Here is a 12,437-nt window from a genome sequence, read left to right as displayed (position 1 = left end):
GAAGGTTATCCCGCTTGTGTGTTTGGCGATGGTAAATATCCGGTATTAGGAATAAACACTATGTATTTGGCTCGCCAAGGCTCGATAAATACAATGTGTTTTCCTAATACCGGATATTACCATTTACCATCGTGTGATAACCTCTACTGATGTTATTAAAAGTATCATTCCTCCGCTGATCGATAGTCCGTCGCTGGTTTTGCTGTTCCGGTTCGATCATACATATCACAAAACGCAATAATAGAACGTATTTCCTTCTGACAACTGAATATCGGTATAATGCTTCATACTTGAAACACTACTGATTCTGTGATAATGCTGAAAAATTGCTAAAAGCGGCGTAAAACCCGACTCAATCAGAAACACAAGCCCTTGAAGATCCGGGGTAGAATAGGTCTTCAGCAACCCAAAGGCGACTATGCCTGTCGTTAGAGGCGACTAACGGGATCTCGTGGTCAGGCTCGCTGACTTGGTTGATGCATGTCATCGATCCCAATTGCGTGGATCGATGCTCATGATATCAATCACTGGATTGCCTGGTCCAGATTCGATTATTTACCGACCGCTGTCATATTACTGGAATATTACTGAATGCGGCGTTAAACAACAAACAAACAAACAAGGCATAAAGACAATTGAAGGTACCCAACATATGACACCTAGACATTTGCACGCCAGTGTTAGCACAATCACCATAGCCTTGCCTTCACCCATGACAGAATGTTTTTAAACAAAGGAACTTTACTCTCAGACAGGAAAGTGATATGGGAGACATGTAATTCCATTATTCAGCTTCGCCTATTATATCCATCCATGTGACGACGCCTCTCTGAGTGGCATTAGAGATTGTAGGATGATTCATTGACATTCATTTACAAAAACTATCATCTTAACGGTAATGACCACACGAAGGGTCGTGAACGTGAATTGCTCCACTAAGTGCTGTCACGTATCCGTCATTCCGGCGCTGGACATAAGAGTGATTGTGTCTTACTTCGTAGACGATGTCGCCCAGCTGTGGTCACGTTGCTCATCGTATAAGTGGCCCGGGGGTGTTTTGTTTGAAACCTTGATATTACACACATGGCAAGGTCAAGTCATTTTCGAGGGCTAGCCCTGATCGAGCTTCCATTTCGACTCTTTGGTCTGGTCAGAACCTGTTGTTTCTGTACATCACGACTAGGCTACAAGAGATGATGGATAACGCCCAGCTCGGCGGAGGACAGATTAAGTGTTGAACCACTGTATCCGGAGGGGAAGCTTCCATCTAATAAATCTGCCAAAGCCTAACTAATCGGACGCAAATCTGCAGCTTTGCTTACTTGTTTTATTTGTAGAAAACCGCAGAATGAGCTTGCTTATCTTGTTTGTTTTGCTACTCTTAATTTGTAGCTCTTGATACCCTCCTTCCACCAGTGCAGTCAGGTGAGGCAGTAGCGCCCGCTGTCACCATTCATTGAGTGCAGTTAGGTAAAAGAGTAGCACAAGTGGCATCATTCCAGTAGTGCAGTGCGATGAAAGAGTAACACCTGGTGTCATAATTCCCTCAGTGCAGTTCGGTGAAAGAGTATCCTAATCGGCTTCATTTCATCAGTGAAAACAGGTAAAGGAGTAGTACACTCGTCTTCTAACATTTGGTGCAGATACGTGAAAGAGTTACCCAACATTACAATTGTGAAGAAAGATGAAACAGAAGCAAACTCATCATTCAAATAGTGAAGATAGATTAAACAGTAGCAAGCTCAGCATTCAAATAGTGAAGATAGATTAAACAGCAGCCAACTCGTCATCATTCCAATAGTGTTGATAGATGAAACAGTAGCCAACTCGTCATTTCAATAGTGAAGACAGATGAAACAGTAGCAAACTCAGCATCATTGCAACAGTGAAGATACTTAGATTAAACAGAAACAAACTCGTCATTCCAATAGTGAAGAAAGAGGAATACAGTAGCCAACTCGTCATTCCAATAGTGAAGACAGATGAAACAGTAGCAAACTCGTCATCATTCCAATAGTGTTGATAGATGAAACAGTAGCCAACTCGTCATTCCAATAGTGAGAAAGATGAAACAGTAGCAAACTCAGCATCATTGCAACAGTGAAGATACTTAGATTAAACAGAAACAAACTCGTCATTCCAATAGTGAAGAAAGAGGAATACAGTAGCCAACTCGTCATTCCAATAGTGAAGAAAGATGAAACCGTAGCAAACTCGTCATCATTCAAACAGTGAAGATAGATTAAACATAAACAAACTCGTCATCTTTCCAATAGTGATGATAGATGAAACATTAGCAAACTCAGCATCATTCCAATAGTGAAGAAAGAGGAAACAGTAGCCAACTCAGCATTCCAATAGTGAAGACAGATGAAACAGAAACAAACTCTTCATAATTCCAATAGTGAATAGATGAAACTTTAGCAAACTCGTCATGATTTCAATAGTGATGATAGATGAGAAAGTACCTCAAAAGTGTAGTACAAGTGTCATTATTCCCCCACTGCAGATAGGTGAGTAAGATCTGGTGTCATCCTTCCAATAGTGAAGATAGATGAAACACTAGTACAATTGTCATTCCATCAGTTCAGAGGAAACAGTATCAAGCTTGTCATGGTGCCATCGCAGTTCAATCCTACAGGTTGTTGTACTCTCTTGTACTCAAACAGATCATACCTTGGTTATTAGTCGTATGAAACTCGTCAATAGTAACGACCGTAATCTTCTTGTCGAGAACACATACTGCTTGAGAGATAATTCTTCGTGTATACGTTTTGTGCTTCACATAGAAATACCTGACCTAAGATATTAAAATGCTTTTTTTCAACAAAATCTCCTTCCACATTGCTACACATTTTCTGGTCAGAAGCTTTGGAACCCCAAAAGCAGTTACTCATTGCCAGAGTTTCTGTGATAATGGAATGTATTCTCTCCTTGGAAATGACTACTGAACTGGCAATATGATGTCAGCATATTGTGGATTCTCTGGATCATTGTTGGTGTTGCTGACCCTGACCAACAATGACCCTGACACTGACCCTCCATGATTGGGTCGTCTTCAAGACTCCCCCTGCCACGCTCAAACACTGCTGCCCTCCTCTTTACGCTGGCATATGGAGGGGCATCCTACCCCAGTGTTGTACTCTTATCTTTAGGGATGGCTTTTGGTGCCAAGCGCTTTTTCTGAGGGTACTTGATCACTGCACCTTCTTCAAGTTTGTCCATTTGCCAAAGCTCACAGACCCAAGATCATGTTACTGACTTGTCACAGCGAAACAATTTGCTCAGTTGACACATGTTTTTGTTGTTAATATACCTCTATGAAATTAGGTAATGTCCACAACAATAGATTCCTCCTGTGTTAGACTCAGAACTTTTCAATCAGCCCTCGTTCCAATTGCGGGGCGGTCGGGTAGCCTAGTGGTTAAAGCGTTCGCTTGTCACGCCGAAGACCCGGGTTCGATTCCCGACATGGGTACAATGTTTGAAGCCCATTTCTGGTGTCCCCCGCCGTGATATTGCTGGAATATTTCTAAAAGCGGCGTAAAACCATACCCACTCACTCACTCACAATTGCAACCGAAGCGTGCGTTATTGGTCTTTGTTCATGATGCCAACAACACATTGTTCGTATGCAGGTATTTCGTCAATATTGATAGATTTTTAAATATCACATTAACATGTTCCACGTTAACATATTCCAAGGCATTCCCTCTTCATGTGACCTTTTAACAAACATGTGGATATCCTCTCAAATATGACTAAATGCAAACACCATTTTTTTGTGTTTCTACTCAGATACTTTGGTCAGCATAGCTTCTTTTGAACTAATATATCTGCACTAACTATATACCGATAAATGTGAAGCTATTCGACTTGGTTCCAGTGTCATATCAAAAGACTGTACAGTGTCTCCCCTAGGCTTTTACAGTGGTTCTCGGAGACTGTCCCACTCAATCAAATCAGGCTACATTTCAGATAGTGTCTAGACGTTTTCATTAGCGACATAAGCTACGTGAAATTCGAGTAATCATTAACGGTTAGATCAACATATATCATAAGAAATAGGGTCTCCTGATACACAGGTACACAGTATTGGTTTTGAATAACTTGAATCAAACTTCGAAGTACTGGCAATGCCCTCCACCCGACCTGATTCTCGAGAGTGTAAACGAATGTTTGACTCGGCACACTGTTTTTGGTCTCATTTTATTCATAAAAGTAAAGGTTACATGTCAGAGGAGATAAATTAATTTTTAACCGGATCTAATGTTTCTTTGCATCCTGGAGCGGTAATTAGCTGATCTGAATTTCCCTTTTGGTGGTGGTTAACAGTTATTAGATATTTCAATCCCCATGTGTGTCGGACTGACTGAGAAACTGTACGCCATTATTCCAGGGTCGATGAACTCAAGGGTCACATATGAAACCTTCTAGGTATTCGTATAAAATAAATCTGAAAGAGATCGTTAAATATTGAAGTTGCGTTTAGTGTTTCCCTACCACAAATTAAAATAATATTGACGTAGTGACATTCGTGTAAACAAAGAAGAAGCAACAAACCGGACACAAATTATTGTAAAAAAAATTAAAATGACACCATGAGCATGTGGGAGCATGTCCTGTTTACCTGTAACACGTGTCGTGTGCATAGGTCAGGTTTTACCCTTGCAGTTGTTGGGGGGGGGGGGGGGGGGGAGTTTACTGACTCGGCCAGTTGTTGCCACTTAACGCCGAGCGTCAAGCAGGGTAACATGTACTATTATATTATATTTTAACGTCTTTTGGTATGACGCGGTCAGTGAGCGAACGGACGCTCAAACACTAGACCACATAGGCGGTCCACCCGAGTTTAATTCCAACCCTTTTGATAATTTCATGATGTCATCACTGATGTCAAATGATCCATTTCAATATGTTTCAGCGACTTTTTTTTATAATTACACACATGCACTTATGGGATATAACCTCCCGATTGTTTCTCTTTGATGTATTACCCCCTAACATCAGCGTTAAGAGATTAAATGCCTAGAATACTGTCCCCCGCCCGCTCGCTCCCGCCGGTGAAAAATCCACTTTACGAGCTTCCATTGGAAATATGGTATTTTCGTTGGAAAATATTGTATCTCTACGTTTGGATAGATTGGTGTGTTTTGATATAATAGTTAGTACAAGTAGTTGCATGGGTAGTAGTTTTTTTCTACAGCATTACGATTCTAGCCCGGATCTTTACAGGGTTCGCACATTGTATCACATTGGATCCTAACGCCCCCGAACTTCTACGAAACCCAGCATGTCTTTAAAAATATTAATCAGATGTATAGATTTTCCCAACTTTATATGAAAACATCTCGGATGCCATCATTTGAGTCTGGCTTTGACTCAAAAAGACAACCTTAATTAGCAATTCAAACGTTTCATCCACATTCCGTCAACAATATGACATTACCAGACCACGTCTCTCAAGTGACTTAGCAATGTCGTTTCTTGTTGTGGATATTCATTTCAAGGACGGTTCTATTACTGAGGCGTACTAATCATATTCTAAATGTTACGCTCTGCACCCAACTAATGAGAGTCCTTCCGGATGCCTTTTTGAACTGGAGTATGGCGCTGAGAGCCACATTCATTCATGTTCTACTTTCCCCTCTCAAACGTCTCGCTGTGACATAACATTAAACAGCTATTCTTTGGACAATGTTTTTTTCAGTTTAATGAAATCTTCCCGAAACCTTCCCAAACGCACTGGCGAAATATTTAATAACATTTTAAAACTAACTGTATTTAAACGTTTGAATTCCCTGTCGTCCTTTGGGCATCCCTTTGAATATCTGGCTGTCCGCAGTAGTTAAGTTGAATTTGATTCATCCTTTATAATGTAATTTGATGTCACTGTTGTGTCGAATTTGAAGGGACCTGCGTAAATACTTATCAGAGGTGCGACACAACCGAAAATGATTAATAAAAAAGGAATACACAAGGACCAAACTTTTTCTTGGAGACAAGCGTACGTTTGACACAATGGTGTTTAACTGTTATACCATTTAAAAACTATACTGAACAACAAAAGTTTCTGTGACATTGAATAAGATTTACTGCAAAGATATGTTTTTCACCAAATCTGAAACAATTTCGGCTGCAACAGATAAAAGACTCAGTGTTCAAATGGTTTAATTTACCATACTGACTTCAGAAAATGCGTGATTTCATAAAAAACAACAACCATGAACATGCCAAAATGTCAATTTACAAATCAATAGCGTGTGTGTCCACCTCTGGTTGCGATGCAAACAACACATCTTCGAATCATGGAATGGACCAGGCGTCGCACAAAGTCCTGTGGGATATCTGTCCATATCTGCTGGAGCATGTTTCGAAGTTCATCGAGTGTCTGTGGAACACGTGGTTGACGTCGAAGGCACCGATCCATCTCATCCCACATGTGCTCGATTGGTGAGAAACCAGGGGAGCGAGCCGGCCAGGGGATGACATTCGCGTTGTTTTGTTGAAGAGAATCCTGAACAAGTCGACAAATATGAGGCCGGGCGTTGTCATGTTGAAAGGTAATGCCTGGGCCATGATGACGCAAAAACGGTAGAACAACAGGGCCGATGATCTCGTCGCGGTAGCGCTGTCCATTGAGATTTCCCTCTACCACTGCCAAACGGGTCCTCTGTTATGGTGTAATCCCACCCCATACCATAAGGCTGCCGCCCCCGAACCGATCTTCTTCCATGACACAATGATTGACGTAACGTTCACCTCGACGTCGGTACACTCGAATCTGTCCATTGCTGTGGCTGAGGTGAAAACGAGACTCGTCAGTGAATAGAACTTGTCCCAACCGCATGGCCGTCCAGCGTAGACGCTGTCTGCACCACTGTAGACGTGCTTGACTTTGGTTTCCTGTCAAAATGGGTCGTCTGGCGGGTCTTCTGGCGACAATCCCTGCACATCTGAGGCGACAACGTACGGTTTGTGAAGATATTCGTCGAAGACCAGGGATGCTTCTTGCAGTCACTGTTCCTTGCTGATTGCGATTTCGTAAGTGTGTTGTTCGAATCCAGTTGTCTTGTCGATTATTGGTTACGCGTGGCCTGCCACTCCGAGGATGGTCTCTATCTGCATTCGTCTGTTGCCAACGTTGCCATAAACACCAAATGGTGTTTCTGTGGACGTTAAATTGTCTTGTAACATCACGTAGACTCGATCCTGATTCAAGCATACCAATGGCTCGCAGACGCTCATTTTCGGACAGGCGTGGCATTCCGTAATGATGAATAATTGCGTAATTTTGTTGTTTTTCAGAGTGGTTGTTGTCAGCACGATGCTAAACAATGCATATGGAATTCCGTTAACGCACATGTTTTTATACCCATTTTTGGAAGTGAAATGCATGGGGCTTGCATAAAAGTGCATGGAATGCATGCTTTTCTGTAGCAGTTGCGTTTAAGTGACTTGATTCCATACATGTACTACAATATTGAAAACCAAACTTTACTTGTTTGAAAAATACACTAAAATATTGGTGTCACAGGAACTTTTGTTGTTGAGTATATTTGTATTTAAACTTTTGAATACCCTGTCTTCTTTTCGACATTCATTTGCATATTTGTGCTATCCACAATTCTTTTGACGCATTGGCTTCATCCTTAATGTGTAGTTAGTCATTGTTAGGTTTATGTTGAATTAAAGTATTCTCCGAATTGTAGCTGTTCGGCAAAAAGTGGTCCGTAGGTTGGAAATTTGCAGGAAGAGTCCCTTCAGCGAAGTAACTGTCATCGTGGTTGGAGCCATGATCAACACTCTTCACCTACGTTGTCGACAGACGCTGCCAGACGACTCATCTGACAGTATATGCATACTACTTTTTGTTAATGCTGTTATGGAATCCAGATTAGATGAACGAAAAAGCAACACTTACTTGTTTTCCGTTTGAACTACGTTGCGAACCCTAAAGTGGCCGGCGGCTAGATCAAAGCCGCTTCCAGTTCGTCATAACTTTGTGCCGACGTCACAAATGATCCACGTCATAATTGACTGTAAAATACGTGAGATTTACTAAACATAGGCTAACTTGTTCTGCCATTACAGCCTTTACTATACATAGGCTGACCTTGTTCTGCCATTACAGCCTTTACTATACATAGACTGACCTTGTTCTGCCATTACAGCCTTTACTATACATAGGCTGACCTTGTTCTGCCATTACAGCCTTTACTATACATAGGCTGACCTTGTTCTGCCATTACAGCCTTTACTATACATAGACTGACCTTGTTCTGTCATTACAGCCTTTACTTTACATAGACTGACCTTGTTCTGCCATTACAGCCTTTACTATACATAGGCTGACCTTGTTCTGCCATTACAGCCTTTACTATACATAGGCTGACCTTGTTCTGCCATTGCAGCCTTTACTATACATAGACTGACCTTGATCTGCCATTACAGCCTTTACTATACATAGACTGACCTTGTTCTGCCATTACAGCCTTTACTATACATAGACTGACCTTGTTCTGCCATTACAGCCTTTACTATACATAGACTGACCTTGTTCTGCCATTACAGCCTTTACTATACATAGACTGACCTTGTTCTGCCATTACAGCCTTTACTATACATAGACTGACCTTGTTCTGTCATTACAGCCTTTACTTTACATAGACTGACCTTGATCTGCCATTACAGCCTTTACCATACATAGGCTGACCTTGTTCTGCCATTACAGCCTTTACTATACATAGGCTGACCTTGTTCTGCCATTACAGCCTTAACTATACATAGGCTGACCTTGTTCTGTCATTACAGCCTTTACTATACATAGACTGACCTTGTTCTGTCATTACAGCCTTTACTATACATAGACTGACCTTGTTCTGCCATTACAGCCTTTACTATACATAGACTGACCTTGTTCTGCCATTACAGCCTTTACTATACATAGGCTGACCTTGTTCTGTCATTACAGCCTTTACTATACATAGACTGACCTTGTTCTGCCATTACAGCCTTTACTATACATAGACTGACCTTGTTCTGCCATTACAGCCTTTACTATACATAGATTGACCTTGTTCTGCCATTACAGCCTTAACTATACATAGGCTGACCTTGTTCTGTCATTACAGCCTTTACTATACATAGACTGACCTTGTTCTGTCATTACAGCCTTTACTATACATAGACTGACCTTGTTCTGCCATTACAGCCTTTACTATACATAGACTGACCTTGTTCTGCCATTACAGCCTTTACTATACATAGGCTGACCTTGTTCTGCCATTACAGCCTTTACTATACATAGACTGACCTTGTTCTGCCATTACAGCCTTTACTATACATAGACTGACCTTGTTCTGCCATTACAGCCTTTACTATGCATAGACTGACCTTGTTCTGTCATTACAGCCTTTACTATACATAGGCTGACCTTGTTCTGCCATTACAGCCTTTACTATACATAGACTGACCTTGTTCTGCCATTACAGCCTTTACTATACATAGACTGACCTTGTTCTGCCATTACAGCCTTTACTATACATAGGCTGACCTTGTTCTGCCATTACAGCCTTTACTATACATAGACTGACCTTGTTCTGCCATTACAGCCTTTACTATACATAGACTGACCTTGTTCTGCCATTACAGCCTTTACTATACATAGACTGACCTTGTTCTGCCATTACAGCCTTTACTATACATAGACTGACCTTGTTCTGCCATTACAGCCTTTACTATACATAGGCTGACCTTGTTCTGCCATTACAGCCTTTACTATACATAGGCTGACCTTGTTCTGCCATTACAGCCTTTACTATACATAGGCTGACCTTGTTCTGCCATTACAGCCTTTACTATACATAGGCTGACCTTGTTCTGCCATTACAGCCTTTACTATACATAGGCTGACCTTGTTCTGCCATTACAGCCTTTACTATACATAGACTGACCTTGTTCTGCCATTAGAGCCTTTACTATACATAGGCTGACCTTGTTCTGCAAATTACAGCCTTTACTATACATAGACTGACCTTGTTCTACCAGTACAGCCTTTACTATACATAGGCTGACCTTGTTCTTCCATTACAGCCTTTACTATACATAGACTGACCTTGTTCTTCCATTACAGCCTTTACTATACATAGACTGACCTTGTTCTGCCATTACAGCCTTTACTATACATAGGCTGACCTTGTTCTGCCATTACAGCCTTTACTATGCATAGGCTGACCTTGTTCTGCCATTACAGCCTTTACTATACATAGACTGACCTTGTTCTGCCATTACAGCCTTTACTATACATAGGCTGACCTTGTTCTGCCATTACAGCCTTTACTATGCATAGGCTGACCTTGTTCTGCCATTACAGCCTTTACTATACATAGGCTGACCTTGTTCTGCCATTACAGCCTTTACTATACATAGACTGACCTTGTTCTGTCATTACAGCCTTTACTTTACATAGACTGACCTTGTTCTGTCATTACAGCCTTTACTATACATAGGCTGACCTTGTTCTGCCATTACAGCCTTTACTATACATAGACTGACCTTGTTCTGCCATTACAGCCTTTACTATACATAGACTGACCTTGTTCTGCCATTACAGCCTTTACTATACATAGACTGACCTTGTTCTGCCATTACAGCCTTTACTATACATAGACTGACCTTGTTCTGCCATTACAGCCTTTACTATACATAGGCTGACCTTGTTCTGCCATTACAGCCTTTACTATACATAGGCTGACCTTGTTCTGCCATTACAGCCTTTACTATACATAGGCTGACCTTGTTCTGCCATTACAGCCTTTACTATACATAGACTGACCTTGTTCTGTCATTACAGCCTTTACCATACATAGGCTGACCTTGTTCTGCCTTACGGCCTTTACTATACATAGACTGACCTTGTTCTGCCATTACAGCCTTTACTATACATAGACTGACCTTGTTCTACCAGTACAGCCTTTACTATACATAGGCTGACCTTGTTCTTCCATTACAGCCTTTACTATACATAGGCTGACCTTGTTCTGCCATTACAGCCTTTACTATACATAGGCTAACCTTGTTCTGCCATTACAGCCTTTACTATACATAGACTGACCTTGTTCTGCCATTACAGCCTTAACTATACATAGACTGACCTTGTTCTGCCATTACAGCCTTTACGATACATAGACTGACCTTGTTCTGCCATTACAGCCTTTACTATACATAGACTGACCTTGTTCTGCCATTACAGCCTTTACTATACATAGACTGACCTTGTTCTGCCATTACAGCCTTTACTATACATAGGCTGACCTTGTTCTGCCATTACAGCCTTTACTATACATAGACTGACCTTGTTCTGCCATTACAGCCTTTACTATACATAGACTGACCTTGTTCTGCCATTACAGCCTTTACTATACATAGGCTGACCTTGTTCTGCCATTACAGCCTTTACTATACATAGACTGACCTTGTTCTGTCATTACAGCCTTTACTTTACATAGGCTGACCTTGTCCTACCAGTACAGCCTTTACTATACATAGACTGACCTTGTTCTGCCATTACAGCCTTTACTATACATAGACTGACCTTGTTCTGCCATTACAGCCTTTACTATACATAGACTGACCTTGTTCTGCCATTACAGCCTTTACTATACATAGACTGACCTTGTTCTGCCATTACAGCCTTTACTATACATAGACTGACCTTGTTCTGCCATTACAGCCTTAACTATACATAGGCTAAGTTCTTGGCGAAGTAACAGAATGTTCAATGGACGAATGTTTTGAGTTTGAACTGAGAGAAACTTGAGCGTATATGGAGTCAAGAACATAGGGAATCAGGGCTGGTTTTATGGAGACATTTGTATTCAAGACACAGGAACTTGGAACGGCAGGCAATGAAGCTGTTGTGCGCCTACGCTTCGTCATATTCTGGTGACAAATTGTGCCGCGGTGTTCTGCACCATTTGTACCTTTTGACTGAGCCGGAGAGCAAACTGTTACAATAATCCCATATTGATGTTCTAGAATGTGTGGGCTGCTTCGGTGGTGACAAGATGACGAATGTTACCAATGGCCCGCAGGTTTTGTGTATAAGGGCAATGTGCAGTTGGTTGTCAATTATACATGCTTACCTTATCTTGATATAACATTTTAATTCATGTACACTTGGACTTAACGGAACTTTTTTCTGTTTTGACACACACTGGTTTCATTTGTTTTATGAAACAATGTGCCCAGCATCGTATAATTTAGTACGTGTAAAACTAGTCGACAACAGCTGCTGCTGCATATAATAGTATGGTGTGAAGTGGTATAATACTTAAAGGCTCAACCAGTTATTTGTGTAATGATGTGTTCGACAACGAAACCTGCAAAAAAGTTTATGTTAATATTGAAAACCTTTGAAGAGAAAAACAAAAGAA

This window comes from Haliotis rufescens, unplaced genomic scaffold (genome assembly GCF_023055435.1).
Source record: "Haliotis rufescens isolate VD_foot unplaced genomic scaffold, xgHalRufe1.0.p SCAF_7, whole genome shotgun sequence".
Lineage (NCBI taxonomy): Eukaryota > Metazoa > Mollusca > Gastropoda > Lepetellida > Haliotidae > Haliotis > Haliotis rufescens.
Note: the sequence above shows the minus strand (reverse complement) of the source record.